The sequence below is a fragment of the Cetorhinus maximus genome, chromosome 10 (genome assembly GCF_964194155.1).
Source record: "Cetorhinus maximus chromosome 10, sCetMax3.hap1.1, whole genome shotgun sequence".
Taxonomy (NCBI): Eukaryota; Metazoa; Chordata; class Chondrichthyes; order Lamniformes; family Cetorhinidae; genus Cetorhinus; species Cetorhinus maximus.
In genome coordinates, this window is record NC_135888.1 from 47,573,479 (window position 1) to 47,588,866 (window position 15,388).

Genomic DNA, 15,388 nt, shown 5'->3' on the forward strand with positions numbered 1-15,388 from the left:
GCAGGCACATCTGGGAAGCAACAGACGGAGTCCTCACCCAGAGCCTCCAAGCAATCTCCGAAGAAGCCTCTGAAGAGGAATATGAAGGCACCCTCCCTGAAGACCCATCACAGCGCCCACCCACACCCTCCACCAGTGCAGAGACACGCACCTCGGTGGGACCTAGCTTTAGAGTAGCCTCGCGATCACAATCTGGTGAGCACATCACACTTTCTGATCCACAGCAGGCGGAGGCAGGGACTTCCCAGGTCTCTGGCACTTGGAGAACTGCTGGAGGCCAGAAATTTGCTGAGTCCGAGTCAGATGATGAGCCTCTGGACTCGGTCATGTCACAGTTGCTGGATCTGCAAAGGCAAGCTCGGAAACATCAGGAAGGGATGTCCGCTGCACTCCTCAGATTGCAAGGCACGATGGAGGAGTTTGTCCGTCTTCAGGCTGAGGCGATAGCGCCGGCATTGCAATGCACCGAGGTCAACACTGACAGTATCAGGGCCGCCATGGAGACCTTGGTCTAGGACGTCACTCCTGCACTGCTGCACGGGCTTAACTCCATCACTAGTGCCATTGTTGGCCTCCAACAATGTGTATGCGAGAGGGGTGCTGGGCAGCTCGATCTCACTCCAGCTACCCGTTCTGCTCACGGAGTCAGCCAGGGGCCCTCGGGCACCAATAGGGAGGAGGATCAGTAGGTGCACACACCGGGGCCATCCACGCAGGGGGCTCCGGGAGTGACCGGCCCATCCGAATCCCCTCTTCCTGTGACCTCAGCAGCTCCAGTTCCACAGGCCGAGGAGGGTGTCACTGCCACACAGCAGGACCCCAAAAGCAGGCCGGAGCCCTCCAGAGGATGCCTGCCAAGGTCATCACACATAGCAGGCTGCGTCCCCCTCCGCTGTGGATGTCTGGGGAGCACCAAGACATAGTTGCGGGGTTAGGAGAGTTAAGGAGAATTAGTTTCACAGCCTGGGCACGGGTGTTAATCGCTTATACATTATGTTCACTATTATAAAGAAATTCCCAATAATGTCTCCCTGCCTATGGCTCCTTGTTCTGATGAGCAGTGTTCTTGTCACTCAGATGTGAAACCTTTCTGCACAAGATAAAGGCAGGTGTCTCAGTCCAGGGCCTCTTCCCTGTGCTCTGTGCAGCCTTCAGACCACAGCGATGGTCCAGCCTCACACTCCCTGGAAACATCACTGATGCCTGCACCTCGGCAGTGCTGGTCATTGCTGCCAGAATGTAGTGGGCAGGCACCACAGAGTTCTCTCATACTCTCTGTGTGCTCTCAGCACCTTTAAGGTGGGGCTGGCCCCCAACACACCAGCATCTGTGACCAGTGATGCTGTGCACCAGCTCCTGAAGGGCTGAGGTGCTGAAGACAGACACAGCATCAGATGCATCTAAAGTTTCATGGCTGCGTCTCTGAGATGGTCCTGATCATAGAGTGCAAGCGAGCTGCCCTCGGCCAGACAGGAGTCAGACATTCTCAGGGGCCATGTGAAGATCTATGGGGTGTCCTCACTGCATGTCATCATCCTCCTGCGAGCGAGCAACTATTAGGGCCTCCACTGCATCTTCATGACAGGAGCATTCTCTCAGAGGGTATTGGTGCTGAGATAAGCCAGACTGGAGTCAAACATTCACAACTGCGATGTGAGGATATATGGAGACACCTCACTGTATGTCGTCATCATCCTCCACAAATCTGGCAGCTATGAGGGCCTCCCGAGCATGCCTGTCTTGTCTGGCCAGTGCAAGAGACTCATCCCCATCATCGTCACCACCAAGGGCCCCCTCACCCCCATCCCCGTCAGTGTCCTCCCCATCAGAGGGGATGTGCAGCTCCTCCATCTCCTCCTCAGCCAGCTCCTCACCCTGTTGCAGTGCCAGGTTGTAAAGGGCGCAGCAGACGATGAAGATGTGTGACACCCTTTGCAGACTGTATTGCAGGGCTCCACCAGACCTGTCCAGGCACCGGAACCGCACCTTCAGCATCCCAATGGTATGTTCCACCAAGTTGCAAGCTGCTACATGAGCTTCATTATACCTTTGCTCTGCTGCAGTTTGAGGCTGCCGCACGGGTGTCATTAGTCACGGCCACTGTGGGTATCCCTTGTCCCCGAGGAGCCAACCCTGAAGCCTCTGTGGACCCTGAAAGGCTGCAGGGATCTGCGAGCGACTCAGGGTGTAGGTCTCGTCCACACTTCCTGGAAACCGTGCACACACCTGCAAGGATGCATTTCTGGTGGTCGCATACCAGCTGCACATTCAGTGAGTGGGAGCCTTTGTGGTTGATGAAGTCCATTAAATGTAGTGACAGAGACCTGAGCGCCACATGAGTGCAGTCAATCGCACCCTGCACCTGTGGGAATCCCGAGAACAGGGCGAATCCAATGGCCCTTGCATCCTGGCTGTCATGGTCCTGGGCAAAATGCACAAAGTTGTGTGCCATGGAGAAGATGGTATCCGTGACCTCATGGATGCATTTGTGGGTGGCGGATTGTGAAATCCCACAGAGGTCATCTGTGGAGTCCTGAAAGGAGCCACTGGCACAGAAATTGAGCGCCGAGGTCACTTTCACAGCCACTGGTAGTGGATGCCCTTCATGTCCCCTTGGTGCCAAGTCCTGCAGTAAGTGGCAGATGTGAGCCACCAGGTCCCTAGACATGCGCAGTAATCGGCGACTCTGGTTCTCAATCATCTGCAGGAATGGCAGGTGGCGTCTATAGACCCTGGGTGTCGCTAGGCACCAACCAGCCACGGCTCGCTGTCGCTCCTGGGCAGCATGTGCAGGAGCCCCAGCTGCGCCTTCTTCATGAGGTTGTTGCTCCTGCCTTTGCGCAGCCAGGAGCCTCAGTCACTCTCTCTTCTGTCTTCTGCAGTCTCTGTAGGCCATCAGGCATACAGCTAGGTCACCAAGATCCATGACCCTGACGTGGTCCTCCTGCAGCATGAAAGAGGGAGAGACATGGTCATTATGGCTGTACTTAGCACCTTTCCTGGCCCTGTGTGACCGCCCCTTAACATTTCCCGGAGAGTGATGGTCACCCCTTGGATGGCCAGAGATGAGTGTGCTGCATGGCTGCCCTGTCAACCTGTGACATGGGGGAAACCAGGATGCTGAGATTGCAAGGGGCTGTGAGCGCTTCCAGCAGTGACTGTTACATGGCTAGCGTTGGTGAGGAGATTGTACAATGTGTGCAGTCCAACTGCTTCGCGGTCCAATACAGTGGTGGCGGACTCGAAGTCTGTGCTGGGGGGTGGGGGCAGGGGTGGGGGGGGAGTTGGGGGGTGTGATAAGGTATGGAGCGCTTGGTGGCCCTTTGATGCCTCCACGATGCTTGCATGGGCAGGCAGGCTAGGAGCCTGACCCCAATCATATCACTGTGGCTGCATGTGATCCATCTTAGTTGCAGAGGCATGGTCAGTTTATACAGGTGTTCCTATTATGTGGCCACTTCCCTCGCTTACCCTGCCCTCACCTGGCGCGGGATGCAGCGCCAGGCCAGCACTTGACCACCACCCCCCCCCTCCCAACAGTCGCTAGCAGGGCTGTTCAGCACTTGCCCCCAGACAACCCCACCCCTCAGCAGTCGCCTGTGGAGCTGGGCATCAGTTTCCATTTTTGTATAGATAGAAGATTGGCTAGCAAACAGGAAACAGAGAGTAGGCATAAATGGGTCATTTTCTGGTTGGCAAGATGTAATGAGTGCACAAGGATCAGTGCTGGAACCTCAACTCTTTACAATTTATTTAAATGATTTAGATGAAGGGACTGAAGATTTGGTTGCTATATTTGTTGACGACACAAAGATAGGTAGGAAAGTAAGTTGTGAGGAGGAATTAAGGCGGCTACAAGGGGACATAGATAGATTAAGTGAGTGGACAAAGATCTGGCAAATGGAGTATAATGTGAGAAAATGTGAAATTGTCCACTTTGGCAGGAAGTATAAAAAATAATCTTATTATCTAAATGGTGAGAGATTGCAGAGATCTGAGGTGCAGAGGGATCTGGGTGTCCTAGTGCAGGAATCGCAACAGGCTAGTATGCAGGTGCAGCAAGCATTAGGAAAGCTAATAGAATGTTATTGTTTATTGCGAGGGGAATTGAAAACAAAAGTAGAGAGATTATGCTTTAGTTATACAGGTGACTGGTGAGACCACATCTGGAGTAATGTTTACTGTAATGGCCTCCTTTTTAAAGAAAAGATGTAAATGCATTAGAAGCAGTTTAGGGAAGGTTTACCAAACTAATACCAGGATTGGGCGGGTTGTCTTTTGAGGAAAGGTTGAACAGGCTAGGCTTGTATCCACTGGAGTTTAGAAGAGTAAGAGGCGACTTGATTGAAACAGATAAGATCCTAAGGGGATTTGACAGGGTGGATGTGGAGAGGATGTTTCTTCTTGTGCGGGAATCTAGAACTAGGGGCCACTGTTCAAAAATAGCGGGTCGTCCATTTAGGAGAGTGATGAGGAAAACATTTTTCTTCAGAGGGTTGTGAGTCTTTGGAACTCTCTTCCTCAAAGGTGGTGGAAGCAGAGTCCTTGAATATATTTAAGGCAGAGCTAGATAGATTCTTGATAAGCAAGGGGGTGAAAGGCTATTTGGGGTAGACAGGAATGTGGAGTTGAGGTTAAAGTCAGATCAGCCATGATCTTATTGAATGGCAGAGCAGGCTCGAAAGGCCGAGCGGCCTAATCCTGCTCCTAATTTATATGTTCTTATGTTCGTATGTACCCAAAATTGCAGTGTCCTCACCCACCCACCATACTGGCAAACAACTGGCCCCTTTAACCCTTACCATCCCTTCCTATCCGCAATTCCATCAGTATGGCCCCAGGACTCAACAGCTGACACCACATATCCCTCCGCTGAACTTACATGCCCGTCCACACCTGCACACACCCCCACCCCCACTCTGCATGCCTCTGGAGGCTGTAATAGAGAAAAACCCCTCTCCTCTGGAGATTGTAATAGTGGAAACAATCTAACCGCTGGGACTTGTAATAGAGAAAACCTTCTCTCCTCTGAAGTCTATAAAAAAGCAAACCCTCCCTCCTCTGGGGTCTGTAATGGAGAAAACACTCTCTCCTCTAGAGCCTGTAACAGAGAAAACACTCTCCATTTGGGTCTGCCATGGAGAAAACCCTATCTTCTCTGGGGTCTGTAACAGAGAATACCCTCTCTCCTCTGGGGTCTGTAATAGAGAAAACTCTCTCTCTTCTGGACTGTGTAATAGAGAGAACCCCCTGTCCACTTCACTCTGTAATAGAGAAAACTCTCTCTCCACTTGGGTCTGTAATGGAGAAAACCCTCTCTGTTCTGGAGTCTGCAATAGAGAAAACCTTCTTTCCTCTGAGGTCTGTAATAGAGAAAGCCTTGTCTCCTCTGGGGGTCTGTAATGGAGAAAACCCTCTCTCCTTTGAGGTCTGTAACAGAGAATACCCTCTCTCCCCTGGGGTCTGTAAAGGAGAAAAACCTCTCTCCTCTGGGGTCTGTATTGGAGAAAACCCTCACTCCTCTGGGGTCTGTAATGGAAAGAACCCTCTGTCCACTTGACTCTGCAACAGAGAGAATTCTCTCTCCACTTGTGTCTGTATTGGAGGAAACCCTCACTTCTCTGGGGCCTGAATAGAGAAACCTCCACTTGGGTCTGTAATGGAGAAAACCCTAATTTCTTTGGGGTCTGTAAAGGAGAAAATCCTCTCTTTTCTGGGGTTTATAAAGGAGAAAACCCTTTCTCCTCTGGGGTCTGTGATGAAGAAAACCTTCTCTCCTCTGGGGTCTGTAAAGGAGAAAACCCTCTCTTCTCTGGGGCCTGTAGTGGAGAAAACCCTCTCTCCTTTGGAGTCCATAAAGCAGAAAACCCTCTCTCCTTTGGAGTCCATAAAGCAGAAAACCCTCTCTCCACTAATAGCTGCAAAGTAGAAATCACTCTCTCCACAGAGTCTTTAATAGAGAAATCCTTCTCTCCTCTGTAGTCTGTGAAGGAGAAAACCCTCTCTGTTTTGGGGTCTGTAATGGAGAAATCCCGCTCTCCTTTGGGGTCTGTAATAGAGAAAACCCTCTCTCCTCTGAGGCCTGTAATGGAAAAAACCCTCTCTCCACTGGAAGCTGTAAAGGAGAGATTTCTCTCTCCACAGAGTCTTTAATAGAGAAATCTCAGTCTCCTCTGTTGTCTTTAAAGGAGAAAAGCCTCTCACCTCTGGGGTATGCAATGGAGAAAACCCTCTCCCATCTGGAGTATGTAATAGAGAAAAACATCTCTCCGTTTGGGCCTGAAATGGAGAAAACCCTCAATTCCCTGGGGTTTGTAAAGGAGAAATACCTCTCTCCTCTGGAATCTGTAATGGAGAAAACGTTCTGTCCGCTGAGGTCTGTAAAGGAGAAAACCCTCTCTCCCCTGGGGCCTGTAATAGGGAAAACCTTCTCTTCTCAGGGGGCCTGCAATGGAGAAAACCCTCTCTCCTTTGAGGTCTGTAATGGAAAATCTTCTCTCCGCGGGAGTCCATAAAGGAGAAGCCCCTCTCTCCACTGGAAGCTGTAAAGGAGAGATTTCTCTCTCCACGGAATCTTTAACAGAGAAATCTCTGTCTGCTCTGTTGTCTTTAAAGGAGAAAAGCCTCTCTCCTCTGGTGTATGTAAAGGAGAAAACCCTCTCTCCTCTGGGGACTGTAATGGAGAAAACTGTCTCCCCTCTTGAGTATCTAATAGAGAAAACCCTCTCTCCACTTGGGCCTGTAATGGAGAAAACCCTCAGTTCCCTGGGGTCTGTAAAGGAGAAAAACATCTCTCCTCTGGAGTCTGTAATAGAGACAACCATCTCTTCTCTGCGTTATATAAAGGAGAAAACCCTCTCTCCTCTGGGGTCTGTATCTCTGCGATTTATAAAGGAGAAAACCCTCTCTCCTCTGGCGTCTGTAATGGAGAAAACCTTCTGTCCTCTGGGGTCTGTAAAGGAGAAAACCCTTTCTCCACTGAGGCCTGTAATAGAGAAAACCTTCTCTCCTCTGGGGCCTGCAATAGAGAAAACCCTCTCTCCTCCAGGGTCTGTAATGGAGAAAATGACCTCTCCTCTGGGGTCTGTAATAAACAAAACCCACTCTCCTCTGGGGTCTTTAATGGAAAAACCCCCTCCCCACTGGGGTCCGTAAAGGAGATGCCCCTTTCTCTCCACTGGAAGCTGTAAAGGAGAGATTTCTCTCTCGACAGAGTCTTTAATGGAGAAATCTCTGTCTCCTCTGTTGTCTTTAAAGGAAAAAAGCCTCTCTCCTCTGGGGTATGTAATAGAGAAAAACATCTCTCCACATGGGCCTGTAATGGAGAAAGCCCTCAGTTCCCTGGGGTCTGAAAAGGAGAAAAGCCGCTCTCCTCTGGGGCCTGTAATAGAGAAACCCTTGTGTTCTCTGGGTGTGTAGAGGAGAAAACCCTTTCTCCTCTGGAATCTGTAATGGAGAAAAACCTCTCTCCTCCAGGGCCTGTAATGGAGAAACTCCTCTCTCCTCTGGGAACTGTAATAGAGAAAATCCTCTCTCCTCCACGGTCTGTAATGGAGAAAATTATCTCTCCTGTGGGATGTGTAAAAGATAAACTCTCTCTTCTCCTGAGTGTGTAAAGGAGGAAACCCTCTCTCCTCTGGGGTCTGTAATAAACAAAACCCACTCTCCTCTGGGGTCTGTAAAGGAGAAGCCCCTCTCTCCACTGGAGGCTGTAAAGGAGAGATTTCTCTCTCCACAGAGCCTTCAATGGAGAAATCTCTCTCTTCTCTGTAGCCTGTAAAGAAGAAAATCCTATCTCCTCTGGAATATGTATGGAGAAATCCTTCTCTCCTCTGGGGTCCGCAATAGAGAAAACCCTCTCTCCTCTGAGGTCTGTAATGGAAAAAACTTCTCTCCGCGGGGGTCCGTAAAGCAGAAGCCCCTCTCTCCATTGGAAGCTGTAAAGGAGAGATTTCTCTCTCCATGGAGTCTTTAATAGAAAAATCTCTGTCTCCTCCGTTGTCTGTAAAGGAGAAAAGCCTCTCTCCTCTGGGGTATGCAATGGAGAAAACCCTCTCTCCACATGGGCCTGTAATGGAGAAAACCCTCAGTTCCCTGGGGCCTGTAAAGAAGAAAAGCCTCTCTCCTCTGGGGCCTGTAATAGAGAAAACCATCTCTCCTCTGGGGCCTGTAATAGAGAAAACCTCCTCTCCTCTAGGGCCTGTAATGGGGAAAACCCTCTATTCTCTGCGGTCTGTAATAGAGAAACCTTTGTGTTCTCTGGGGTGTGTAGAGGAGAAAAATCTCTCTCCTCCGGGGTCTGTAATGGAGAAAACCCTCTGTCCTCGGGGACCTGTACTAGTGAATACCCTCTCTCCCCCACGGTCTGGAATGGAGAAAATGATCCCTCCTCTGGGGTGTGTAATAGATAAAATCTCTCTTCTCCTGGGTGTGTAAAGGAGGAAACCCCCTTTCCTCTGGGGTCTGTAATAAACAAAACCCACTCTCCTCTGGGGTCTGTAATGGAGAAAACCCTCTCTTCTCTGGGGTTTGCAATGGACAAAATCCTCTCCCCTCTGGGATCTGTAATCAAGGGCAGAATTTTACCGGTAACGGCACGGTAACATCGGGCGAGCGTCCCAACGTCACCACGCGCCATCGCGATATTTTGATGATATCCGATGCGCACCCGCCATTAATTAATGGGCCACTTAAGGCCCTTGAGGCGCCAATTGGTGGCGATTCTTCAGCGCCCGTGCAATCTTCGGGTCGGCGCACGGGTGCAATGGGCAGGCAGGTAGGACACATTTGTATAAACCTCATCCTGAGGGCTCAGTGGGGTTGCGAGCGTGCTCTGTCAAATATTGATTTTTCAAAGTTACTAATACTTGTCTGTGTGATCTGCAATACTTCAAAACGCATTCCAGCTGCTGGACTCACAACCTTCACTTCAGCACTCTGCAGTGAGGAATCTTTTTTGGGCCTGCAGGTTTCAGAAAGCCTTCCCTTAGCCTGGGAATGGGAGCTGAACTCTCCACTGGAGGCAGCTGCTCTGAGGAGGAAGGGAGGCTAAAAGTGGGAGGAGGCCAGGAGTGCAGATTCAGCCTCCAGGGAGCCACCTTTGGGAGGGCAGGCGTGGACACAATGGGGCCAAGAGGTAGACCAAGGCGGAAGGGGCCGCAGAAGATACCACAATCCTGCTGTCAGTGTATACAGGCGGCGAAGCAGCTACCTCAATATGACTGAGGTGCAGTGCCAAAGGAGGCTCCGTCTCTCAAGGGAGACAGTCAACTATATCTGTCAGATGATTGGGCCTGAGATCTCCACTAACTGTGTGGGTGGACACCCCATGCCAGTGGCTCTGAAGGTCACAGTTGCCCTCAACTTCTACGCCTCCGGCTTCTTCCAGGGCTCGGTGGGTGATCTTTGCAGTGTCTCCCAATCAGCTGTCCACACTTGTGTCAAGCAGGTTACGGACACTCTGTTCAGATGGGCATTGACTTTCACCCACTTCTGCTGTGACCAGGCAAGTCAGGCACAGCGAGCCAGAGGCTTCGTGGCCATTGCTGGCTTCCCCCGTATCCAGGGTGCAATGGGCTGCACACATATGGCCATCAAGGCGCCAGCAGGTGAGCCCTGTGCCTTTGTAAACAGGAAGGGCTTCCACTCCATGAACGTGCAGATAGTGTGTGATCACAGGATGCAGATTCTCCAAGTCTGTGCAAGGTACCCAGGCAGCTCCCACGATGCCTACATCCTCAGACACTCTCAAGTGCTGGGGCTCTTCAGTGCTCCAGCCCGGCATGATGGATGGCTGCTGGGTGACAAGGCCTATCCCCTCAGAAGGTGGCTCATGACACCTCTCTGCCATCCAAGAACAGAAGCTGAGCAGCATTACAATAGGAGCCACGGCTCCACAAGGGCTGTGGTGGTGGGAGCCATCGGTCTACTCAAGGTGCGCTTCCGATGCCTGGACAACTCAGGGGGTACACTGCAGTACCCCTCAGATCACGTGTCGCTGATAGTGGTTGCATGCTGCGCTCTCCACAATCTTGCGTTGGAAAGGGGGGGACGCTGTGGACAATGAAGATGTAGATGCAGTGGCTGCGGCTGCACACGATGAGTCCAGCAGTGAGTCCGAGGATGAGCACACACAGGGAATGCTGAGGGGGTAGACACTGACCCGGGCATAGTCCAGGGAGGCAGGGACACCCGGGAGGCTTTAATCCAACAAACCTTCAGCTAGCACATCACATATGGACCTCCAGGACAAGTCTGGGCTGCAGGCTCCATACTTGACACCTAAGTGCCAAATCTGCCTGGATAGGAACATTAACTAAGGGCCTTGTTAATAAAGCTGAATGTCCCACAAATCACTCATAAAATTATTGGTAACCATCCACCTGCAGAAGAGGAGAGGCACCCTCAGCCATGGTGACATGTCTGAATTTAATATTACAACCAAACAAACTTAATACGAAACAAAATGAAAAAGGTATTAAAAATCACACCAACTTATAAAGACCTCATTGCGGGCCAACACAAAAGCACCAGTGATAAACCCATGCTGTGCCTAAGGTGCCTTATGTTTATGTTTTTGGGTGCTACGTCTTGGTGCTGCCCCCTCGCTGGCACTGGCATCTGAGACAGCCTGCTGACTCTGCTGTCCTGTTGGCCTCGATAACCTTAACGGCCGTCCTCTGGCCCATGTAGCCTGTGCTGGCCCCGCCTGGGAGAGAGCTGCCAATTCCACAGCTGGCATCTCCCCAGTCGTTGCAGCCTCATCGGTTGCAATGGTCACTGGCAGAGGAGCTGAGGAGCTGCTGCCCTCATCTGGAGCGCCCTGAGAGGACCCCGCAGAGACAACAGGCAGCTGCTGCGCCAACGTGAGGTCACTTCGGACCCCCTTGCTCACCGTGGATGGATGGGCACCGAGCTGGGAAACTTGTTGCCCAGACCACCTCCCACACTGGCACTGACCAGCTGAGGTCAATGCCGATGTGAGGGCTTGCTGGTCAGAGCACATCCCCAGGAGGCCCTGATTGGTCTCCTGGAGGAGCCTCTCCACGAGAGTCGCCACTCTCTCCATGGAGGACGTTTGGCGTTTGGATATGTGGCTCATTGCATCGGCGATGGTCCGTGTAGACTCCTTCACCACAGAGACCAAACCTCATGTATCTCCCCCAGATGCTCCCGCACACCTGGCTGCATTTCCTGCAGCTGCTGCGTCGCGGACGACTCCAGAGGCACATCATCAGGCACCAACTGAGCATGTGCCTGGTCCCCTGCAGTCCTCCTGCTGGCGCCATGGGCACTCTCTGTCTCTGCCTCAAGCGTCTGTGAAGTGCCCTCATCGCTGTGCCCCGGGACACTAGCCGATGATCTAATCCCCACCAATGTGCTAGTATCTGCGCTGGTGCTATCCTGGCAGAGATGGTGTGACGCTGGTGAGACTTCAGGGCCCTCAGGTGTGAGAGGGGGCCTCTGCCACTCCTCCTCCCGGCCCTGCTCTGCTGATGCTGAAAGGAAGAACAAGGACATTGGATCAGTTAACGTCGAGTCAATGTCAATGTGCATCCCTGTCCCCCGGATTATTATGCGCTCATCCTTCCATAAGCAATGGTCAAGCCATGTTGCAAACTTCAATCACTGAACATTCAGCACTGCCGTGGCTGTTGGGAGAACAATGGTGACCTCAGTGCTGAGCAAACATACCTGCCTGTGGCACCCCAGCCTCTCCGACACCGGTGGACCTGGGCACATGGCGCCTCTCCAAATCTAGGGCCTCCTGCTTGAAGTGGCTGAGAATCGCCAACTGGGCCAGCCCTCCGCCAGTCCTCACCCGCTCGGTGGCATTATGTGCATTCTTCTCCTGAAAAGGAGAGAAGAGCATTGATTAGTGTTACTTGTACCTGGACTCTCTTCGCGGCCGGCTCACCCCAACCAGAGTGGGACATTGCAGGACTCCAGTGCCTCCTCACCCTGCTGCTGCCGGCCACTCATACAAAGATGCCAGGCCTGTTCCCCAACCCCCAGCCCCTTGGCCAAATGCTGCCGACATCATATTAGGCACCACACGGTATATCCTTCCATATCAAGGAGGCACACGCACGTGGAGTGCAGGGGGCAGCAGATTGATTGGTGCCACACCACCTTGAAGCTCCTCTCCCAGCATGTCATCACCCTGACTTTGACATGCCCTGGAGTTCCAGCACTGTGCCTAGGTGCAGCTCCTCCAGGTTGCCCCCAAAACAGTAATGTGGGTCTCAGTGTACCACATGCTGCGGGTGCAGAACCCATTCCTTCACCACCCTCTCAGGGTGACCTTAACATGGGCAATATCTGCTGGCCCACCCAGTGAAGGACACATGTCATCAATGATTCAATGCAGTCACTGCACTCAGACTTGGGGTTGAGGTGGGGGGCAGCAGGGGGGAAAGTCTACCTGCTGGGTTAAGTGACCAATGTCAACATGGTACTCACCCTTCCCGAGCGCAACAGGTCATTGAAGCGCTTGCGACACTGGATCCACGTGCATCGCACCACATCGTGGGAGCTCACTATCTCCGCCACCTCCTCCCAGGCACATTTGGTCATGTGGGGGGGGTCTCCTCCTCCTGTCCTGGGGTATGAGGACCTCCCGCCATGCTGCCACCTCCTGGAGGAGGGCAGCAAGGCAATTGTCAGAAAAACGAGGGGCACAGTGCCCCCCTGCCCGACCCTCCTGCCTGGCCTGCTCACCAGCAGCGCTCTGGGGAGCTCTTCCACTGGCCATGATTCACAGCCTTTGAAAGGCTGCAGCAGCTTTTTAAAACAGGCCTCCGGGTCGCCATTGGTCCCAGCAGTCATTGCAGTCCTGCTGCTGCCCGCCCACTCCCACTGTCCTCAGGAGCTGTGATTCACGCGTAAGATGGTGGCGCGGACTGGACAAAACCCACTCTCCTCTGCGCTCTGTTAAGGAGAAAACCCCCTCTCCTCTGGAGCTTGTAATAGAGAAATCCCTCTCTTCTCTGGGGCCTGTGAAGGCCAAAACCCTCTCTCTTCTGGGGCCTGCAATGGAGAAGACCCTCTCTCCTGTGGGGTCTGTAATACAGAAAACCCTCTCTCCACTTGGGTCTGTAATGGAGATATTTCTCTCTCCACAGAATCTTTAATAGAGAAATCTCTCTCTCTTCCGTAGCCTGTAAAGGAGAAAATCCTCTCTCCTCTGGGGTCTGTAATGGAGAGATTTCTCTCTCTCCATGGAGTCTTTAATAGAGAAATCTCTTTCTCTTCTGTAGTCTTTAAAAGAGAAAACCCTCTGATAAAAGCAAAATACTGCAGATGCTGGAAATCTGAAACAAAAACAGAAAATGCTGGAAAAACTCAGCAGGTCTAGCAGCATCTGTGGAGAGAAAAAAAAACAGAATAAGAGTCATAAAGACTCGAAACGTTAACTCTGTTTTCTTTTCTCTCCACAGATGCTGTTAGACCTGTTGTGTTTTTCCAGCATTTTCTGTTTTTGTTTCCTCTCTCCTCTGGGTCTACAATGGAGAAAACCCTCTCTCCTGCAGGGTCTATAATAGGGAAAACCTTCTCTCCACTTGGGTCTGTAATGAAGAAAATCCTCTCTCCTCTGGGGTCTGTAATGGAGAAAACCATTTCTCCATTGGAAGCTGTAAAGGAGAAATGTCTCTCTCCTCTGGAGTCTTTAATAGTGAAATCTCTCTCTCTGCTTTAGTCTGTAAAGGAGAAAACCCTGTCTCCTCTGGAGTCTGTAATTGAGAAAACCTTCTCTCCTCTGGAGTCTGTAATAGAGAAAACCCTCACTCTTCTGAGTACTGTAATGGAGAAATCCCTCTCTCCTCTAGAGTCTGTAATCAAGAGAATCCTGGGTAGAATATTGAGCTCGGTGGGCGGGCGCGCGCTCAACCCGGCCAAGCGTGAAATGACACGCAATGATGTCAAGCGAGCATCCTGATGTCATTGCCTAGTCCCGCGATATTTTGTTCAGCGTACTTTAGACAGAGGAACTTCAAAGGAAAAGATACAATGCAAACTGAACTATAATCTTCTGTGGTTGCAGAGATAATGGAAAATGATTATCATCTAACCAGAAACCACCTCCTGTTGAGTTATATCCCAGACTGTGAACATGAACTAAATTGAAAAGAAAACAGACGTGGGCGAAAGACATGTTTGCTTTTTCCCTTCCAGAAATACACTAAACAAGGGGTTTAAAAAAGCCAACTGTAACCCTAATTCTGTGTGCGAGTCTGGTGTACTGTTTTGGTGTGTGTGTGTGTGCTGTGAAGGTCACAGCTGAAGAACACCAAATGGGCATCCATGCACATGAAGGTAATAAAAATCTCTCTCTCCGATTGCTAGAAGTAAGTCACAAGTCAGCATAGCCACAGTCAAACAGGAAACAGGACAATTCCTTTCAGCTAACCTGCAGAAGCAAGAATCTCCAAGCCCGTTGCTCAACTACCAAAGTCAACACCATCGGAATCACCCAACTTAACGGCCGCAATGTTTCACCATCTACTCCTCACGGACAAGCCAAAGGACTGATTCGTATATCTTTTTAACTTTTATTTTTGGACACAATTTCTCATTTCTAATCTGTGTGTGTGTGTGCTACATTTTTATTATTTTTCCTCACATTTAGTAACTAATAAACTCACTCTTTCTTTGACTCAAGGCAGCCTGGTTAAATTGGCTCCTTTTAAAACATAAATACATAAATACATTTGAGCTGGGAAAAGTTATCCATGAGGTAAGGGATCTTTTTTAAATTAACCTTGTTGCGACCAACCGAGGGGGTTGAAAAAAGGGGACCCGGTTCATCCCTCCTCACCTGGGAGCATAACAAAATTGGGGGAATCTTGCCCAGGCACCAGTCGTAACACTGTGTTCTCTCTGTCAGTATAATCCACATCGGAATTTCCCAGGAAGTGGGCACTTTACATTATCAGCCACCTTCTGCTCAGTGTTATTGCTTGAATTTCTTTAAAAACACACAAGGGAATAAATGGGTCTTTTTCCGGATGGAAGGCGGTGACTAGTGGTGTACCACAGGGATCAGTGTTTGGGCTCCAGCTATTCTCGATGTATACAAATGATTTGGATGAGGGAACCAAATGCAATATTTCCAGGTTTGCTGATGACACAAAACTGGGTGGGGTTGTGAGTTGTGAGAGGATGCAGGGCAATTTAGACAAGTTGTGTGTGTGGGCAAACACGTGGTAGATGTTGTATAACGTGGATAAATGTGAAGTTATATGCTTCAGTGTGGAAAAACAGAAAGGCAGAGTATTATTTAATTGGTGATATATTGGGAAATGTGGATGTACAAAGGGATCTGGGTTTCCTTGTACACCAGTCAATGAAAGTAAATAGGCAGGTGCAGCAAGCAATTAGGAAGGCA